Genomic DNA, 7,533 nt, shown 5'->3' on the forward strand with positions numbered 1-7,533 from the left:
CCTATTGGTATTTGGATGTTTAGCTACAGTGCTCTTAGATCCTTCTAAAAACACATTAAATGGATATTGGAGAGTGGAGAGACAAGAAAAAGGGACTGAAATACCTAGTTCTTAGGAGCCATGAGGAATCTTCTTCTGAAGGCTCAGCTCTCCTGCCTGGGTAGGAGGACCAGAATGATAAGAAGATAAAATGTGGAGCTGAGAGCAAGAGAAAAACTTTGCCTTTAAAAAAATGTAAAAAGGAAAAATTACAAAAAAAAAAAAAAGACAGAAGCAGGGAGAGACAGAAACAGAGATAGAAGACTGAGGGTGGGGGGAGGCCTCCCTATCACTAGCTTGTTTGCTGAAGGCTGAATTATCAGTAGAAAGTCTTCTTTTCTTGTGTGCTCTGAAATACCTAGTTCACAGGAGCCATGTGGAACCTTCTTCTGAAGGCCTGGCCTCTTCTGCCACTAGCTTGTTTGCTGGAGGCTGAATTATCAGTAGGAATCGACTATTTTTTAAAACCCATGTCAATTTTATTTTTCATAACTTTTTGGAAGCCCACTCATATATGAAAGAAATTAGATACACAGAGAACCAATCCAAAAGATTCATTATATGACTATTTGGAGTTTTCAATTTCTTTTGAAAACTGTAAAATAAAAAACAATGAGGGACACAATACAATCAACTGATGAGCTGGGTTACCGACTATTTTTTAAAACCCATGTCAATTTTATTTTTCATAACTTTTTGGAAGCCCACTCATATATGAAAGAAATTAGATACACAGAGAACCAATCCAAAAGATTCATTATATGACTATTTGGAGTTTTCAATTTCTTTTGAAAACTGTAAAATAAAAAACAATGAGGGACACAATACAATCAACTGATGAGCTGGGTTACACTAAATTTATAAACTTTTGTACATTCATTCCATATAAATCAATACTCACATAAAACAAACAAATTACACGTATCAAAGCTGGTGAGTAACTCCAATGCCTATACTTTAAAAAATACAATAATAAATGAAGATGCTTAAACACACTATTAAAAACCAAAGATGTCACAAAATGTGCAATAAAGTGGTAAACATCTAAGACATCCACAAAACATTCAGTTTCTCAAGTAAGAAAATAATTGCAAAATAACCCTTTGAATTTGTTAATTTTTAAAAAATTTGCATGCCCAGTGTAAGAGAATACGCCACAAAATAGACATCTCAAGAACTACTAATGCTAGGCCATCTTTTCAAGCAATATGCTGAACTAGATCTTTCTCTTCGAAGGAAACATACTCAAATATACTTTATCTCTGTAATAAGAAAATATTATCCTTATCTGATGTCCAATATTTCTCCTTTCCACCTAATTGCAAAGGTTCATGGACATATGTTCTACTTTTACAGAAACCTCTATCACCCTCTTATTTTATCTTTAAATTAGACTTCCATGACCATCCTTTAATTATCAACAATCACCTTCATGGATCAGTTCAACATTCCCTTCTCTCTCTTTTTTAAAAGAATTATTTTACTTGTATAATTTTTATTTTGTTATTTTAATTTTAATTTAAGCAGGGAGAGACAGAGGGAAAAAGGGAAAATGAGGAAGCAAGCCACCAAGTCTGGAACTCAAACTGTGGTCAGCCATATGAGAGTCCAGCACCTCAACTACCATGCCACCTTCCAGCCCCCTATTCTCTTTTTAGCAACATAAATAAGTACATTATTTACTAAGCAAACAACCACAGCAATCTCTTGGATATGAGCTAGGCTGGCTTGGCTTTCAGGTGATTCCAAGCACATGCTTACATCCATTCTCTCTGAATGTGTCCTGAAGTACCAACCAGATTTTTCTGACTCATCTATATGGGTTTTCTGTAAAGAAGGGCTCCACGTGGAAGTATGAATTCCTCTCTGAATGGTTGATGATGGAGACTGAAGTTCTGTGACCAAACAAGACAGCAGAAAGGGTTCAAGCACTAGTACCCTAGCCAGATTTAGAACTCCCAAAGAAACAACTATGTGCCACTCAGCTCAAGATTGCACAGGCTAAGGGACAGAAGAGCAGATCTTCACCGTTACTTTTATCTACTTATTAGACACAGGTCCAACTTGTCATTCCAATCTTGAGCACATAATTGTTCTGTGGGGCATTGCTCTGCACAAAGTGACTTACTTTTTCTTTCGGATTATCTGTTCCCAAAACACCAGGTTAAAAATGATTGGAATCCAGACTTTGTTTTTCCTTCTCCATAAATTCACCTGTCTCCCAGAGATTTAACCTCCTAACATTTAATCAAACCTTGAGTTAAAGCTTTCTCCAAAGTCTAAAGCTAAGAAAACTGGTGGGAAATGACCCTTGATATCTCTGATAAGTTACTTCAACAAGCAATAAAACAGTGTTTCTTTGATATAAAGCCATTAGTACTGTACTCTTACTTTATAATGCTTTTGCCAAAACCCTAACAAATACCATCTTTTAAATATTTTTATTTTATACATTTAATCACTGTGTGTCATTATAGCATACCTATAAACCAATGAAGCAGAATAGAGGCTTCAGAAATAAACTCCAAAACATACAGTCAACTGATTTTTGACAAAGGGCACCAGTAAAAATGAATATCATATTTGTAACAAATGTTAAGAGCTGTCATTAAGTAGTGCATTTATAAAATTTCTGGTAATTATAAAAATACGTTTAACTCTTTGTCCACATGTTGTCCAGCAACAAACAATTTATAAGAATTCTCTTATTGAGTATTTGTAAAAGCCGTGTTATCTATTGCAGCATTATTTACAATGGCTAAGATGGAATCAATCAAAATGCCCAAGAACAGATGCATGGATTGAAATCTCTTTCAGACTTTTTGGACAATTTAATTCTGACTATGATGGCCTATGACTGATTTGTAACCATCTGTTACCCCTTCACTACATGGTCATAATGAATCCCCAGCTCTGTGTCCAGTTACTTCTCTTAACCTGGCTGGTCAGTATGCTGGGAGCTCTTCCTGAGAGTTTAAGCACATTGAGGTTCTCTTTCTGTACAGTCATCAAAATCCCACGTTATTTCTGTGAACTTCCTTACATCTTCAAGCTCGTCTGCTCTGACATCTTCATCAATAATGTATTATAGAGAGGAAGCACGTGCTGAGGCGTACAGCGCTTGTGGTTGTTGGAGCACGCCCCTCGGAGGCTGCGTTGAATTAAAGAAAATCATTTTATCAGAAGAAGATGGCCACGGCACAGTTGCAGAGAACTTCCCTGAGTACGTTATATTTCCCAATAAGATATCAACTGACCAGCAGTCTTTGGTGCTAGTGAAGAGGCTCCTGGCAGTTTCAGTATCCTGCATCACATATTTGAGAGGAATATTTCCAGAATGTGCTTATGGAACAAGATACCAAGATGATCTTTGTGTCAAAATTCTGAGAGAAGATAAAAAGTATCCAGCATCTACACACTTAGTGAAGTGGATGCTAGGATGCTATGATGCTTTACAGAAAAAATATCTAAGGATGGTTGTTCTAGCTGTGTATTCCAATCCAGAAGACCCTCAGACAATTTCAGAATGTTACCAATTTAAATTCAAGTACACGAATAATGGACCAGTTATAGATTTCATCAGTAAAAACCAGAATAATAAATCTAGCATGTCATCTGCTGATACCAAGAAAGCAAGTATTCTCCTCATTCACAAGATTTATATCCTAATGCAAAATCTGGGACCTTTGCTTAATGACGTCTGTTTGACCATGAATCTTTTTTACTATGTTGAAGTTACTCCACCAGATTACCAGCCTCCTGGTTTTAAGGATGGTGATTGTGAAGGGGTAATATTTGAAGGAGAATCTATGTACTTAAATGTGGGAGAAGTGCCAACACCTTTTCACACCTTCAAAGTAAAAGTGACCACTGAGAAAGAATGAACGGAAAATATTGATTCAACTATACTGTCACCAAAACAATTTAAAACACCACTTCAAAAAATCCTGATGGACAAAGATGATCTAGAAGATGAACAGGAACATTATATAAGTGTGAGTATACTTAGAGAATTATAAAGCATCATAGTAATAGCCTTCTGAACTTGGAGAACCAAGTTTAGTTTGTGAGGAAGATGAAATTATGAAATCTAAAGAAAGTGCAGATTTTTCAGGTTCTCATTCTCAGGTTGAACAGTTGGTCAGTAAAATATCTGAACTTGATGTGTCTGAAAGCAAAACAAGAAGTGTAAAGATCTTTCAGAATAAGATGGCAAATGGAAATCAACCAGTCAGATGTTCTAAAGTAAATCGTTCTTTTGACAGATCTTGCATCACTTTGGATCTTCTAGTCAGGAGTCTGCACCAAAAAGGAGAAAGTTTAGTGAACCAAAAGAACATATATAAGAATGATTTTTTCTTCACGTTTGCAAAGTTCTCAACATTAAACTGAAGGACACTATATTACCATTTTAAGGTGTGTTTTCCCTAATTCTGAAAGTTGCTAATATAGTTTTAAGCAGTTCATACACTAAAATGAAATTCTTAGGTGGCTGTCATATTGTGGGGGAGCTCTGATTAGCTTATCTGAGATTAATTCAAGAGAGCTTTTGAATAAAACCAAAAGTACAAATGTCGTAATTGATTCTGTTATCTACTCAATATTGATCTAGCTTCCATTTTGGCAGACTCTTTAAATATATATTAACTTTTAAGGCCCTAGGAAGCCAATTTTTGAAACATTTATTTGTTATTAAATTTGGTAGGAATTCCTTTTTTACTTATGTTAAAACTATACCATTTAAGTGACTGTTTATCAATGTATTATTAAAACAATGTTCTGTAATCTTTAGATTCAGTGTATTAACATGATGGTATATAATATACAATTTAAAAGTTAGAGCTTTACTTTTTTATATTTTTTCCTGATTTTTAAGGTCTGACATTTTTAGCAGCATGAATAAAATACAGTTCGGTATGTAAAAAAAAAAATAATGTATTATATATCATGATGGGTGTCGTGGGATTTTTTTCCTCTTGCTGGAATCCTTTTCTCTTGTTCTCAAATTGTTGTCTCAACAAAAGGAGGGGACTATAAAGCATTTTCCACCTGTGTATCTCACCTCTCAATGGTCTCCTTGTTCTCTGGGACCCGTGTAGGTGTTTATCTCAGCTCCACATGGACACATGGCTCCAGGACAGGGATATTTGCCTCAGTCCTGTACACTGTGGTCACTCCTATGTTGAATACCTTCATTCATAGCCTAAGAAACAGAGACATGAAGAGGATTCTTAGAAGGCTTCTCTGCTACATGGCATCCTTCCAGTGATGGCTACAAAAGCCCTGTACATGGACATGTGTGATCAAAGGCAATAGAGGGTCCAGCAGGTGGTACAGTGGTTAAGGCACTGGACTCCCACAGGGTCAACCGTGGTTTGAGTCCCAGACTCAGAGGCTTCAAACTTGCGCTGGGCATGTGTGTATATGCACCCAAACTCCCAAGACAAGAATAGAGGAGAAAGGATTGTGGTGTGTCCCCTAGGGGACAATTACCCCTAGGGGGTAATTTCTCATTTTCTTTCTCTCTATCTCCCTGGTTAGTGCACATACCCTATAGCAAAAATCTCTCTCTCCAAAAAAAAAAAAAAGAAAAGAAAAAAAAAACGCAATGAAACTGAACATTCAATAGCATGAACATTGAGGCTCCATTTTTAATACTTATGTGCAATTAGCAAATATCCTTTTATGAAGGATAGCTTCATATATTTTGATTAAACATTTCAATTTTCTATTTTGTGTACCAAAAGGTCTATTCACTAATTGATTTTCTCTGTCACCTTTTTGACTACCTGTGCCAACCTCATTTTGTCTATCTGATCGCATCTTTTCTAACTTGTAAACAGATATCTGATATGTTCATCTTGTCTATTAGGTTCTCATTTAATCCACTGTACTCATCCCATACCAATGTGCTCATCCCACACCAAAATACTCATACCATCCCAATATGCTCATCCTATGCCAATGTGCTCATCCCATGCCAATGAGTTGATACCCCACCAATTCATTCATCTCACACCAGCATGCTCATCCTGCACCAATATACTCACACCACTCCAATGCATTCATATCACACCAATATACTCACACCACTCCAATGTGTTCATCCCACACCAATATACTCACACCACCCCAGTGTGCTCATCCTACACCAACATGCTCATATTGCACAAATGTGCTCATCCCACTTCAATATACTCATATCACCCAAAAATGCTCATTCTACACCAAGGTGCTCATCCCACACAAATTTTCTCATCCCACACCAATGTACTCACAATACCCCAATGTGCTCATTCTGTATCAGTGTGCTCATCTCACTCCAATATATTCATACTACCACAGTGTTGCAATCTCACTACAATATGCTCATTCCACCTCAGTGTGCTCATTTCACACAAGTGTGATCGTCCCACATGAATGTGCTCATCCTATGCTAATATTACCAATATACTCACACCACACCAGTGTGGTCATCCCACAACTCTAAATTCAAAGGTGGTAAGCACCCAACAACAATCTAAGGGTACAAACCATCTGTTCTGTATCTATATTAGATACTGTTTATGTTCCATCCATATTTCTCCTCCTCCTCCTCCTTCTTCTTCTTCAGATATTTTTGCTATAGCATGTATGCACTCACTAGAGAGATAGAGAGAGACAGAGATACAGAAAGGGAGAAATCACTCCACAGGAGATGGCCATGTTTCAATCCCTTCTCCTCCATTCTCCTCTTGGAATTTTGGGGATGCATGCACACACATTGGCATGAGTTTTAAGCCACTGGGTCTGGAACTTGAACCCTGATTGACTATATGGGATTCCAGTGATGTAACCATAATGTCACTTGCTGGACCTTACCCATATTTCTTAACTACTACGACTTCTAAGATTTTCCAGACCAATGCACTGTGGTCGGCTCCTGGGTTGCTTTAAGAGCTTTATGAAACAAATAGAATCCCTTGCATGGCTAGCTATGAAATGCGGTGAAATACTATTCCCCAGGATTTCTATGCATTCATGGCAGTCTACACTTGTCCTTTAGTACCATAGCTGAACAATTGTCTGCTTGAGTGGTGGCCCTGCAGCCCTGACATACTCTGACCAAGGAAAGCTATTTCTCACAAATCCAACCTTTTTTGGAAGACATCTGCCACCTCGCCATTGACATTCGTGCTAGATAATTCTCTGTGGTAGATGTCCAGTTTATACTGTGATTTTGAGCACCATCTTGGCTTCAACCTTCTAGGTACCATTGGCACCTCCTCAGTTATAACAACCAAAAACTTCTCCAGACATTACTGAGTGTCCCCTGGAGGCACAGTTTTTGCCATAGGCATGTGTGCTCGCCAGAGAGAGAGAGGGGGGGGGAGAGAGAAAGAGGTAAAGTGAGAAAGAAACCCCCAAGAGGAGTGGACATGCCATAATCTCTTCTCCATTCTTCTCTTGACATATTCTGGAGATGCATACACACACATGCACACATCTGGTATG

General features: G+C 37.5%; 1 pseudogene; it reads left to right on the forward strand.

Annotated features, from left to right (window-relative positions):
• The first annotated feature begins 3,228 nt into the window (after positions 1-3,228).
• Positions 3,229-4,385, forward strand: LOC102479439 (HORMA domain-containing protein 1-like; annotated as a pseudogene).
• The last annotated feature ends 3,148 nt before the right edge of the window (positions 4,386-7,533 follow it).

The sequence above is a fragment of the Tupaia chinensis genome, unplaced genomic scaffold (assembly GCF_000334495.1).
Source record: "Tupaia chinensis unplaced genomic scaffold, TupChi_1.0 Scaffold144267_1, whole genome shotgun sequence".
NCBI classification, from domain to species: domain Eukaryota; kingdom Metazoa; phylum Chordata; class Mammalia; order Scandentia; family Tupaiidae; genus Tupaia; species Tupaia belangeri.